This window comes from Desmodus rotundus, chromosome 1 (genome assembly GCF_022682495.2).
Source record: "Desmodus rotundus isolate HL8 chromosome 1, HLdesRot8A.1, whole genome shotgun sequence".
NCBI classification, from domain to species: domain Eukaryota; kingdom Metazoa; phylum Chordata; class Mammalia; order Chiroptera; family Phyllostomidae; genus Desmodus; species Desmodus rotundus.
In genome coordinates, this window is record NC_071387.1 from 71,420,220 (window position 1) to 71,433,404 (window position 13,185).

Here is a 13,185-nt window from a genome sequence, read left to right on the forward strand (position 1 = left end):
ATGAGATAGCACAGCAATCTAGGTGTTAGAAGTGAGAACAAATGTTTCTCTTTTTCAGAGGGAGGCATGTTGGAGGAGTGTGTTTGATGTCTGCCACTTAACAGAGGGGTACTAAGTCAAGAATGATGAAGAGACAGTTTAAATTATTTTCTACAGGACTCAGAAACAGAGTCCATGAACACATTCTGGGGATATATAGCAAAACCTGATAAAATCTGAATGATTTCCTCATTTCACATACTCATTGCCCCACAGCAACCCAGGATTCCTATACTCTCGTCACCATGCATCCTAGTAATAGTCACAAATGACCTCTTATTGTCAAATGTAATGGATTCTGTTTTCATCATTTTATGCAATTTATGCAACAAATATTTATGGAATGCTTTCTAAATTCCAGGAAATATTCTAGTTATTTATGATACAATAAATAATATTCTAGTGAAGTAGAGAGGTTAGGGAGGCATAGGCTTAAAACTGTTTTCCAGTAGTTTGCATGTGTGTGTCTGTATGGACTTGGGGTTCCTAAATATATGTCAGAAGTGTGGTTGGGGTCTTACATCTATTTTGCTAGGGGGCATAAAAATAAGATTCTGCCACAAACACATTCATCCTTGCTGGTGGAGTTGCATTCCCAATGGAGACAAATGACATGCACAAATTCAAATGAAAAGTAACAAACAAGTTACATTTTCTTTTTGTCTAGGCTTGTGCCTGATACTTTATTGTGAAGATCTTGAATAAATGCATTAAAACATGACTTGAGCTCAAAGTCTAAGTAGAGCTCTTTGTTCCTAAAACAAATCTTACCATAAGTCAGATTTTAAAGACCCAAACCACAAGTACTCTCTAAACGTAGAGCAAAATTTGTCAAAAGTGAGGATGCATTACCTCCTGCATGTTGGGTGGTTCTCAGCACACACCTTGGGGGAGGGTCTCCTCAGGTACTCGGGGGTATAAGGCACCTCCCAACTCAACTGTTTCACATGTGAGAACATAGTGTTTTCCTTTGGCCTATGGTAAGTTTTCCAATGTCTTCTGAATAATGGTTTGCACAAAATAAGAGTGTTTTATACAAGACTTAAATTCATGTCCCACAGTCTAACAAGAAAGCAAATAAAGAAATCTCTAAGCACATCATTCGCTAAGTGATGCCAATTTTCCAAGGTTCTACACATTCAATAAGTGCACTGCTTATCTGTGGAATGACATATTTTGGTTCAAAATGTTATTTTTTGTACTTTCTAAATTACAATATATGTCATAAAAATTTAGAAAATAAAGATCAATGATGATATCCAATAATACTTTACCCACAAATAATTTTTATTAACATTCTGAACTATATGCACTATTAGTCTTTTTAAGCATACAATTTCCATTTAAATAAAAATAACCCTGGAAATACTTGTTTCCTAACATACCCTTTTCATATAAACATTATGAGTATCTTGCTATGGTATTTAGGAGTTTTCTTCATTATTTTTAAGACTGTATTCTATTTATGATGTACTACAATCTACATCATAATATCCTGACTTTAATATTATTTGTACATTATTGCTATTATAAAAACAATGATATGTATACAATCTTCTGAAAAATCTTTTTACACACACATCAGTTGTTTATTAGAATAAATGCACATGAACTAGAATTATTGGGCCAAAAGATATGTACATTTTTTATTGTTTTGATGTAGGCTATCAAATATGTTCACAAAAGTTGGTAAAAACATAAAATTCCCTAACAGGAGTATGAAAGTGTTATTTCCTACAGTGTCTCAAACACATTGCAATATATTATTTTCTTTTTTTATACTCATATTTCTTTCTTTCTTTTTTAAATATATTTTATTGATTATACTATTACAGTTGTCCCATTTTTTCCCCCTTCACTCCCCTCCACCCTGCACACCCCCTGCCATTCATATTCCCTCCCTTTAGTTCATGTCCATGGGTCATACATATAAGTGCTTTGCCTTCTACATTTCCTACACTATTCTTACCCTCCCCCTGTCTATTTCCTACCTACCATTTATGCTACTTATTCTCTGTACCTTTCCCCTCTCTCTCCCCCTCCCACTCCCCTGTTGATAACCCTCCATGTGATCTCCATCTCTGTGGTTCTGTTCCTGTTCTAGTTGTTCGCTTAGTTTGCTTTTGTTTTTGTTTAGGTGTGGTTGTTAATAACCATGAGTTTGCTCTCATTTTACTGTTCATATTTTTATCTTCTTTTTCTTAGATAAATCCCTTTAACATTTAACATAATAAAGGCTTTTTATTTGAAGTTTGATTGCTGATCTGCATTTTCATACTTGTTAATGAATTTGAAATTAGTTTTATTGGTTGGCCATTTGCAGGTTTGAGCAAAGCACATTAATACTTCAAAGAAAATAAAAGACTTTAAAGGGTAGAACCTTACTACTGATGTATTTGGCTTCAGAAAAAGAGAAAATGAAAGTTTCTGACACGAAATGTTTCTGCGGGTCACTGAATCACTAAGTCATTTGCACTTCAACAGGTCTGTAGTGACAGTAAGTGACTGACCCCCATCAAAGTTAGCTGAAACAATAGGGAAAATTATTAATTAATTCCCTTTAAACAATCTTAATAAGCCACAGAAACACTAAAACTAGATATTCAAATGCTATCTCCCATATATCATCCCTCGTTGCTGCCTCTCTCTGCCATTTAGTTTTATACTGTAGACCTTAAGCCTGGAGTTAAGAATAACATTATATTCTGACTGAAAATTTTGGAATTATTCTCTTTCCAATTCCTTTAAAATTCTAGGAATAGACTGTCAATGCTTTACCTGAGTCATATTTTAATCAAGGCAATTATATGCTATAATTAGCAACTTTCACTACATTATTGTAATAGGGAGATTAAATTTTTCCAAAGGAAAAAATATGTTATTTCCAATGAAAAGAGAAAAAGCTGGTTAGACAATCACTATGTGATTAATACATATTAATCATACCCATTCCCAGAGTCCTCTGTTCTAAAAGCTGATAAAAAGTTCTCTAATGTATCTCCTGCAAGTTTTACACCAGGCGCTGAGAGAAAAATGATCACTTATTTGAATGTGATTTTCTGTCACCTTAGCTCATCTTACTCTAAGACACAATGGCAAAATCTGGTAGAAATTTGGGGAAATGAGCACTTCCTTTTGCTCATCTACTCAAAGGTGGATATGAGAGATTCAACAACTGATTTGTCTGTTCATTCAAACAACATTCTGTGTGTGCCTGCCATGTCTGGCCTACGTCCACCACCAGTTGGCAAGGAGAACTGGCATCTTCACAATAGCAACATATCAGGCTTCAGGTCTACATACCAGCACAGCTACATACCCACATGGCACCTAGGTTTCATTTATAAAGGCATAATTAATCCAAGGCTGTATTATCTGTTTTATATTTTTATACCATTAAGCCCATATTAACCCAAATTTATTGCTAAGTGAACCATAGCTAATCTTTTTCCACATGAACCATGGATATTTACCTAACTGATTAAAGTTATTAAGAGCCAAAAATAAAATTGGAATTTTATAGAAAAAAAAAGTTAGTTGCATGGGCTATCCACTATAATTACTTAGCAAAATAACCATTGGCTACTCCTGTATAATGTGTCACATTTCCCTGCAGACATTATCAATCTTAAAGTAATTGAATTGCATATAATTTTTCTCCTAAAGATCCTAACCACCTTACAACTATGCTCATATGAATTCCCCATGTCTGCTCACAGATGACCCAAAGAGATAAATACTCTGCTAAAATACAGGAATCATGAATATAGATGTTCTATAAAGAACTCTTGGTCTAAAGGTTACAAGTTCAACTCTAATATATATTAGTAATGATGCATTATCATTATACTTTAAAGGTCACTGGAAAGAAGTCAACAATTTGATGCTATCTTCCAGGAAAAAATGTTACAGATGTCTTTTCTTCATCAGTAAAAGAAATGTTTAATTCACATAGGAAAAAGCTATTATGGAAATAGAGACCAAAGCCTTAGAGAGCTCAAATTAGAAACAAGAGTAGAAAAAGAACAACAGTGCGCAAGCTCCCACTGTCTACTTACATGAAGAAGGATAATTTTACTTGATCTATTATCAATATGCAACCTTAGATAAAAATACTTAACATGCTATATATGCTATATGTTTATTAATAACCATATACTATTTCACAAACAAATTATATCTTAATTTCAGATTAAAAATATAAGGTACCATAAAATGTTATTATTTGGAAATACTCCCATTGAAAACTTCCTCTATTCTATTATCTATGGGTATATAAAATATACTAACAGATTCAGTTACTATAGAGTTCATCAAAATATCAGGTTTATAACTAGGTAAATTGTTGGAAAAAACAATTTTTGAATTTGGAACTATGGAAACAACTGCGAACAGACAAACTATTGTGGATATTTCACAATAATCTACTAAACTGTAATTTAAAGCCTTTATAACTAATTACAAATATTTGTTGTGAATTAATTCCTACTAATTTGCCAACCCCTCCCTATTAAGGAGTAAAACACTGGCAAATGTGGCAAAATACTGACTTTAAGTATTCCCCACATAGCCTCATATGAACCTGTTATATTTTTCTCTTTGTAGTAATAATCCTTGAAGATCACTGCATCCAGAAGTTTTTCAAATTCTGTTGGTATTTATTTAGAATCTCTTTTAAATATGGGAGTAATTTTGCCTTAAATATCTTGATGTTGTTCTGATCTCGTTACTCTTTAACCTACACTATTTGCCTACAAGGCTTAAATAATTAATTTATTTATTCAGTATATTTGAGCACCTATTATATGCCAGTCAGTGTGTTAACAGTTAAGGATACAAAATTAAATCCATATCAACCTTTGTTTGAAATGCTTAATCTATGGTGAGAGTCGGAGAGAGAGAAAGAGAAAGTGTGGTGTGTGTGTGTTTGTGTGTCTGAAGGAGAAAAAGAAAGGCATGACTCGACTTGAGAATTGGGGGAATGAAAAAGGTAAAGCAAAATGACATCCCCCCCCTCAGATATGAGGAGTAAAAATGAGTTTCTGTAGTGGAAAAGGGGCAAAACAAAGGTATGGGAAGTGAAATTTTCTGTCGGAGTCTCTGGTGTACACACTATAAAACTAGTTTCCGTTTTCTCATAGTACATGAACAGTGGGGAACATGAACCTGGATGCTTTCCTCCCACCATGTTTGTCAGCAGTTTCTCAAGGTTGCTTTCTCGTAGCCATCCTCACCCTAAAGACTTGTCCGAGAGTTCACACTCTCAGACCCTCACTGGCCACCCGGGTTTCTAGGCTGCTGTCTGCTCCTGCTGGCCCCTGCGGGCATAACATTCACTTCTCTGAATTCATAGCCAATGTTGTCTAACCTTAACCATCACACCGCACTCAAATTTATCTTTACCGTTTTGTTTTATTTTGTTTTCCCTCTGAGTTAATACTTCTTCTATTCTCAGTATTCTTCCCTCTTGGAGGGGTGGTTTAATTGTATTCAATGGCCTTTTTTGAAAGGTAAACATGTAGAAAATTAACAATACAGAGGTCATTCCCATTGCAAAAAAACCAGTTTTATCTTTATGCTCTTTTATTGTGTCCTTTGTATAATACCCTTTTTCCTTCTCTTATATGTGAAGGTAAATTTAGAACAAAGTAATCAAAAAATTTTTAATCAATATTAAATAGTTGCTACTATTCCAGAAGCATCCATTCCTTACATTGTTCGTGTTCCATCATGTGGTCCTTATATAGTATTGACTTGAATGGGAGAAATGAAGGAAAATCAGTGGGGGTGGGTAAGGCAGAGGAAAGTAATGGGGGGAAATTGGGGACAACTGTAATTGAACAATAATTTTTTAATTGAAAACTTAGTACCTAAAATTGGAAATGATGTATACTTACATATATACATACATGTACATGCATGTGTATATATGTTCATGCATACATATATCACAGAGTGAATCTGAAAAGATATAACTTTTGTAAATGTTGTACTTAATACCAATTACCAATAATACTGTACACTGGTATGCATCTGGAGACCTTTTTATTTTTAAAGAAATAAAGGGTTACTAAGGGAGGAAGGTCAATGGTTTTTGTGTCATTTTAAGGTTTATATGATACATAATAATATCTTGAAAGGTAAATGTGAGCCATTAAAATTCATCTTTTTTTATATTTTAATACTATATTCAATTTAATTCATTTATTTTTTGTGTTTCTTAAGAAAAAATCTCACATATACAATTCTCAATCATTGGTTCACCTTATATGATTAGTTTTAGTATTTCTATATTGGTATAGTCTTTAATTTGAGTTTTTTAAACTTCTATGAACAGATTTATCAAAGCTCATCTTTAAGTATTTCTGTAAAAATATTGTAAAATGTATGAATGTAGTTTAAAGTTTTAAGCTTATTCATCTGCCAGTTCATTATTTTTGGTAGCTAGTAAATACATACTAAAATCTGATTGCTATATAAAAATATTAAAACAGAATTAACTTGTACATAACTCTCATACTCTACCCACACAAAATGCAGTGTTTGGTGGGACCAGGTGACATGTGGCTGAATCGCACTGAAATTCTCCCTGCATTAGCACCAGGAGCACTTTAGAAACTAAGAATTCAATTCCCCCAACTCCTTGGTGTATTATTTTTTAACATGTTATTAATTTTAATGAAAATGATTAAAGTAATATTCACTAAATGTTTTGGAAATTTTCCAAGCTATGTTACTAATGAATTGAAACGTGCCTAAGGCACTTAACGTATTTTAGCTTTACACTGATGGTTGTTTGGTTTTACACAAGACTAAGAAAAATTGTAAATAACCGTAATGCCTTTGGGCAGGGAGACTGAAAATTACAAATCTAAGTTTAATGAAAGCGACTTTTCCGCACAAATGTTACTGTTAGAGGTCAAATGAATGAGTTACTTGTTAACTATGAAAAATAAAAAATTAACGAGTTCTCGCATATCTCATTCTTATATTACAATGTCTTAACCTTCTACCTCATTTTTTTTGTGGAATACATTTTTCTATCAAATTTTGTTATTTTATTTACTTTCTCTAGTTCTGAATTCAAAATATTTATCTTGTTGATAATATGGTAAAAGTGTCCCTTTAGGTATATGTTTAGTTTGGCCATTTCTGTAGGGTTTTCTTATAGTCATAAAAAATGAGTTAGGATGAATTCTGAATTATGCTTAAATGATAGAGAATTGAGAAAAACAAGGATATATGTGTAAAAGATTCTTTTGGATTTATTTCACAGACATTGAATTTACTCTTGTGTTTCATATACACAATATAGTATTTTTTTTATGTGCTGCTATGTGGCTAATTAAAAAAAGAAAAAGAAATAACATTAGTTTCAGCTCACAATAATCATAGAGTTAAAATGAGTAAATATGACATATACACAGAAGCAATTAGGAAATCACCTAAACTGTTAAAAATATCTCAAAAAATAAGTAGTTTAAAGGAAAGAAAAACTTTGTTCCTGACATTTCCTTTATAGTTATTAAAATATTGTCTTAATCATTCTCTTTAACAAATCATCAAAAATAGTGTGATGGAAATTAAAGCACAATAATTCTGCAAGACTTTCTTAGTTAATTATCAAAAGGAATTTTCTATCCAAAGATTAAAAGTCATCAAGCTCCATTGTTATAATTATAGACATGTACGGCTTACTAATTTTAATGGAAGTATAGGAATTTTTCTCTGAAAGATATTAAACACATTTAATTAGAAATGTTTGGGTTCACTGGAGAAATCAGAGCTCTTGTTAGCAAATCTTTTGTGCAAAGAAAAACTGTGGTTGCAACAGAATACAATGTCATATACAAGGCACTTGAGAAACTATACACAAAGATACATAAAACTAAAAAGAAGCACCTATGTTCTGGATTTCTCTTCTCTGAAATAGCTGCAAATGACATGGACAATGGTATTCAAATAAATGACACGATACATACAGACAATAATTTTACCAGTCAATAGAAACTAAAAGCAGGAGTGGCAGTATTTACACACAGCTACCCTCTACTAGTTCAACCACATTCATTCCTTCAAAAAGCATTTCTTGATCCCCCTACATTATATATTTAAGGTTGCCACCCTTAAATCCTTTCTTCTGTCATGATTTTTGTTTCTGCAAACTCTCTTCTAGTTTGTCTACCACTGTTCTGATTCTTCTTTCTGTTTCTTCTCATCACTTGCCTCCTTGGTCCTCTCAGTTTTTCAATATAGGTCATCTCTAAGCTTCTGGACTCCTTGTATTTTATTTCTTGGCATTCTCTCTATAATCCATTATGTCCTATCATAAAGTTTCGATTATCATCTCTCTTCAGATGGCTCAAAATCCTGTATTTCCACCTCTGAGTCCTCTCCCAAACTTTAAATCTAAAGTTTTAGCTCCTTCCTGTCCTTGGCCCCTTGATATCTCTACCTGGACTTAACATATCCTAGGCAAACCTCTCTTCACAGTTTCTACTCCCTGCTGTCTCTTCTCATGCCTAAATGCTACTTGATCTCCCTACTCCATTCCATCCCTCTTCTCTAGTGGCCCAGGTTTGATGACTTTTTTTAAATGCTTACATCTACCTTCCAAATGGAAAAAAGCCCTTGTTCTTTCCCTCAAATTCCCACAAATCAAGATTGCATTACAGCTATTTGCTTTCTACTAAAATTGATTTTGATTTTGAAATTTCTATTTATGGCACCCATGACCTAGTCTTTCAAGGTTAAGGACTTTTAATCAACTTGATTGACAATTCTTCATCTGATGGTCTACCACAGGATCAAACACTAGTTACTGATAAATTCCTTTGTTTACTAATAAATTATTCTGCTTTTATTATCTACACCTACACGAGTCCACCTGGTATCCTAACCTCTTAACAAGAGGTACCATGTCTCATTACTATTCTGTTTAATTCTGTCTCACCACAATTTTATAACCTGTATTATCATTATCTTCTTCATAATCATAATCAAGATCATAGTAATCATCACAATCATCATCATCGCTATCGTATTCATCAGTCTTCTGGTGCTTTACATGTGTTTCTTCATAGATCTGTCATTTTCAAAGAATTTCCAATGCTTATTTGTTTAGAAGGATACCATAAAAATTTAAAATTATATTACTATTTTTCCAGAGTATAAATAATAACTTAAACACTTGAAAATAAACAATGATAAAAATGCTCCCTGAACTTAAGAAGTTTAAACTTCATAACAAATAGTAATAATTAATGTATGCTTGTGAGTTTTCAACTAATGTTAGAGGACCTATGTCTTAAATTTGAATAACTCTTTATTTATATTCTTTAGAGTGCATAGGATTTCTTCCTCTAAAATTTCCTTCCTTAACAAGTGACTGAAGCTGAAGTTATACTAATGCAGGTGCAATAATATGAAGAAATACACTTCTCCTTATAACATTTTTGTTCCTACTCACAAATACCTCCACTGAGCCTATGTTACTAAAAGACTTCTCACCTAACAGCATTATATTTAAGGAACACAAGTGCTTTTTGAGATACACAGAAGATAATGAGAAGCACATTTTAATTCTCCAGAGAGAAGTCCATGACTACATAGAAATATTACCCACTAAGGAAACCAATGCCACTAAACAAGCCATTAACATGACTTAAAAATGATTTTATTTATTTCTCTTGGTTTAATGTATATATCCTGGAGTTGTCATCCTGAAGACTTATTTCATTGACCTAAAAGCTTTGGGACCTCTAACTTTCCTTGCTCCTGCAGGATACTGTGTATTCAAAGCCGTAATCATTCGTACCCTTTATTTCACCACACTAAATATCAACAGCCACATTTTCACCCTATGCAACCATAAGGTCTAAGCAAAAAGCAACACGTTAAACCTCAAAAAGTAATTTGAATTTACCACCCTAGTAACAAAAAAGAAGAGAGAAGGAAAATTCAAAATGAACAATAGTAGAAAGGTTCTTGAGTAACTTATTAACAAAACATGTTAGTTAAACATGTTATCTCTTTTAATCTTATAATTTAAAGTAAGTTTTATTATTTTGTATTTATATCCAAGAACATGACAGAGATCTTTAAAGGTAGAGTCGATATTCAAATCCAAGTTTAGTTTTTAATTATCTCTCTAAGTCCTCAGCAACAAAAGAAACCAAATTCTAAGGAAAACAAAATGAAAGATAGCTGATAAAAATATAAAACCCATTCATGTAATTAATATACAGTATATAAAATCCTGAATTTTTTTTACCTCTTTGCAAATTTAGGCTGGTTTCAAATGTAAAATAGAAGGTTTAATCTGAAGAACAAACCTATCCTTCCAAATAGAGATATGAGGTTCTCTCTCAGTACAAAGATATTTGAGTACACAATACCTGTATAGTGAAAGATCATTGGGGTTCAGTAGCTAGTCAGGGGTTTGACTTCAAAGAGGGTGGCTAAAATGCCATGATATAAATGACTGAGAAATGCAAATGTCAGTTTAGCATCATAGCAAAAAACACACACCAATTACAGCCTTGGGGAGGATGCAAACTCCTGGTGCTCCAAAGTTTCCTTATATTAGAACAATTTTTTATTATAGTTACTCTTGCTGTATATTTATGCCCAACATATAAAATAAAGACTCAATGACCAATTAAATTCATTGACCTATGCCTTTAAGCATTCAGGCCCCATCAAAAACATTCTCCCAACCAATGAGTTAGCCAAAATTAACCCTGAGGTCTTGAAGATAAGCAACAGGATGGGACTCCTGCATCTCTGAGGAACTCATGCTGCAGTCTGTCTTAGCTCAGTATCAGTGGAAATGATCACAGAATGAATATAATGTTAATTATTCCATGATATTCAATCTAAATTTTATCTCCACCATGTCAGTGAATTTTAAATCTAGTTTTTTTTAAAAAGGCTTTTGTTTATACATGAAACAATAGCCATCGTGTCTACTGACCTAATCAAATCACTTCAAGCAGGAAGGTCAGGAGATGCTGAGAGAGTTGGGGTCACAAACACGTAAGTTAACAATTCATACACTCATATCAAATACTTACTACTTTTTTTGACCCTGAAAAGTTAAATAAATAAGGTCATAAAGAAATAAAGAATACATAACAGTGTCAAATGATGCTGTCATTTTTACTGTCTTACACAGCAGCTGAGTCATTCGGTTCTGAAATTTTATTCACTTTATTTTAGAATCTACTTAATTAAAATTCACAAGTATCCCTCAGTGTCCTTTGTTTCTAAAATTAATACAAGTCTAAAAGTAAAACTCATGTTTGGTTGGGAACTTAAACCTATATTACTTTAATTTATACAAAATTGACTAGAGAACTAAGAATAAATATCTAAATAAATGAACCAAAAACAAAGTTTTGCAGCACTTGTATGTATGAATAATTTTTAAAAAGGTATTTTAGACTTAAATTTTACAGATGATACTTTGGGTTCTTTGTTTTGGAGGACTAAGACTAGGCGTGGTACCTAGGCTAATGCTGCACTATGGTAGGCAGAATAATGACCCCTCCAAAGCTGTGCATATTTGAACTTTGGAACCTATGAATATGTTATGGTACATGGCAAGTGGGAATTAAAGTTGCCGTTGGAATTAAGGTTACTAATAAAATGACCTTAAAATATAAAGATAATCCTGGATAGGTGAAAGAGGAAAGCAGGAGACTAAATGTCAGAGCAATGAAGCATGAGAAAGACTTCACTGGCCACTGGGCCCTTGCTTTGAAAGTGGAAGGGCACTCCTGAATCAAGGAATTGGGCTGTCTGTAAAGGCTGCAAAAGCAAGGAAATAGTTTCTGTGCTTCTGACATGGGCTCTCGGTCCCACCATGGTGCTGTCTCCAGGAAGGCCACAGCTGCAGTGATCTTCCATCACTGATTGGGAGATGCAGAAGCCTTTGCAGGTATCAGAAGTTCACATATCAAATATATCTCCCCACATGCACCAGTTACACATATAACATTAAATATGAACATGGCTTTCCAGTTCCATCCATGCTGTTGTGAAGGATAGGAATGGAGAGCACTATGCTAGGTGAAATAAGTCAAGTGGTGAAAGAGAAATACCAGATGATCTCACCTGTAAGTGGAACCTAATCAACAAAAAAACAAGCAAACAAAATAGAGCCGGAGACACTGAAATAAAGAACAAACTGACAGTAACCAGAGCGGAGGGGGAGAGGGATAATAGGGGACAATGGGGGGAGCCATCAAGGAACATGTATAAAGAACACATGGACAAAGCCCAAGGGGGTAGGTTTGCCGGTGGGAGGCAAGGATGGGTGGGATGGGGGGCGTGGTGGGGTAAAAATGGAGACAACTGTACTTGAACAATATAAATACATACATACATACATACATACATACATACATACATAGCATGGCTATGCCCTCTTGGTTTGATATTATCGGGCTTCCACTGGAACCATGGAAGAAGAACTTGGAATTAAACAGGCAGCAGAAAATATAAAAGCTTTAATAAAGAAGTGAAGAATGACATTACTTCAAACAGAATTATTTTGGGCAGGATTTTCTCAGAGAGGAGCTTTATTCTTAAACACTACTCTTAACACGGCAAAAACTGAGCAGTGTCACTGCACTTAGTTGCTGGCTTCCCCTGCAGTACTTCCCCAGGGTCCTATCAGTGGCCTAGAGACATTTCTGTTCTTTAGTGCCATGAAGATTTCTACCTTTTAGTTCCCCTGTTTGGTTCTCTTTCTGTCAAAAAGGTAAAGCATTTGCAAATCTCACCATTGCAACTTTTCAAACCTGTGAAAACATGATGCACAGTTCAAGTAACAGGAAATGAAGGCTATCATGCAATTCATTAGTAAACTCCTACCTTCAGTTGATTGACATCACTGAGGGGCCTTGTGTAGAAGTACACACCAGCATCATTATAATGTAGTATGAACCTTTTCCGGTGCCCAGTCTTGAAATCTGTGATATTTGCAGTGTTAAAATATTTTGCAAATATACACCATTGACATACTAAATAGTATCTCCTCATGGGAAATTTATGATATTTTAAGTTTGTATGCATGTAGTTATCCATATAGCATCATCCACAATATACTAGTGTTAAAATAGATGAAGCAGCTAGCTTCTT

At 33.7% G+C, this 13,185-nt stretch overlaps 1 pseudogene; it reads left to right on the forward strand.

Annotated features, from left to right (window-relative positions):
- Positions 1–12,456: 12,456 nt before the first annotated feature.
- LOC112302784 (acyl-protein thioesterase 1 pseudogene) lies at positions 12,457–12,932 on the forward strand (annotated as a pseudogene).
- The last annotated feature ends 253 nt before the right edge of the window (positions 12,933–13,185 follow it).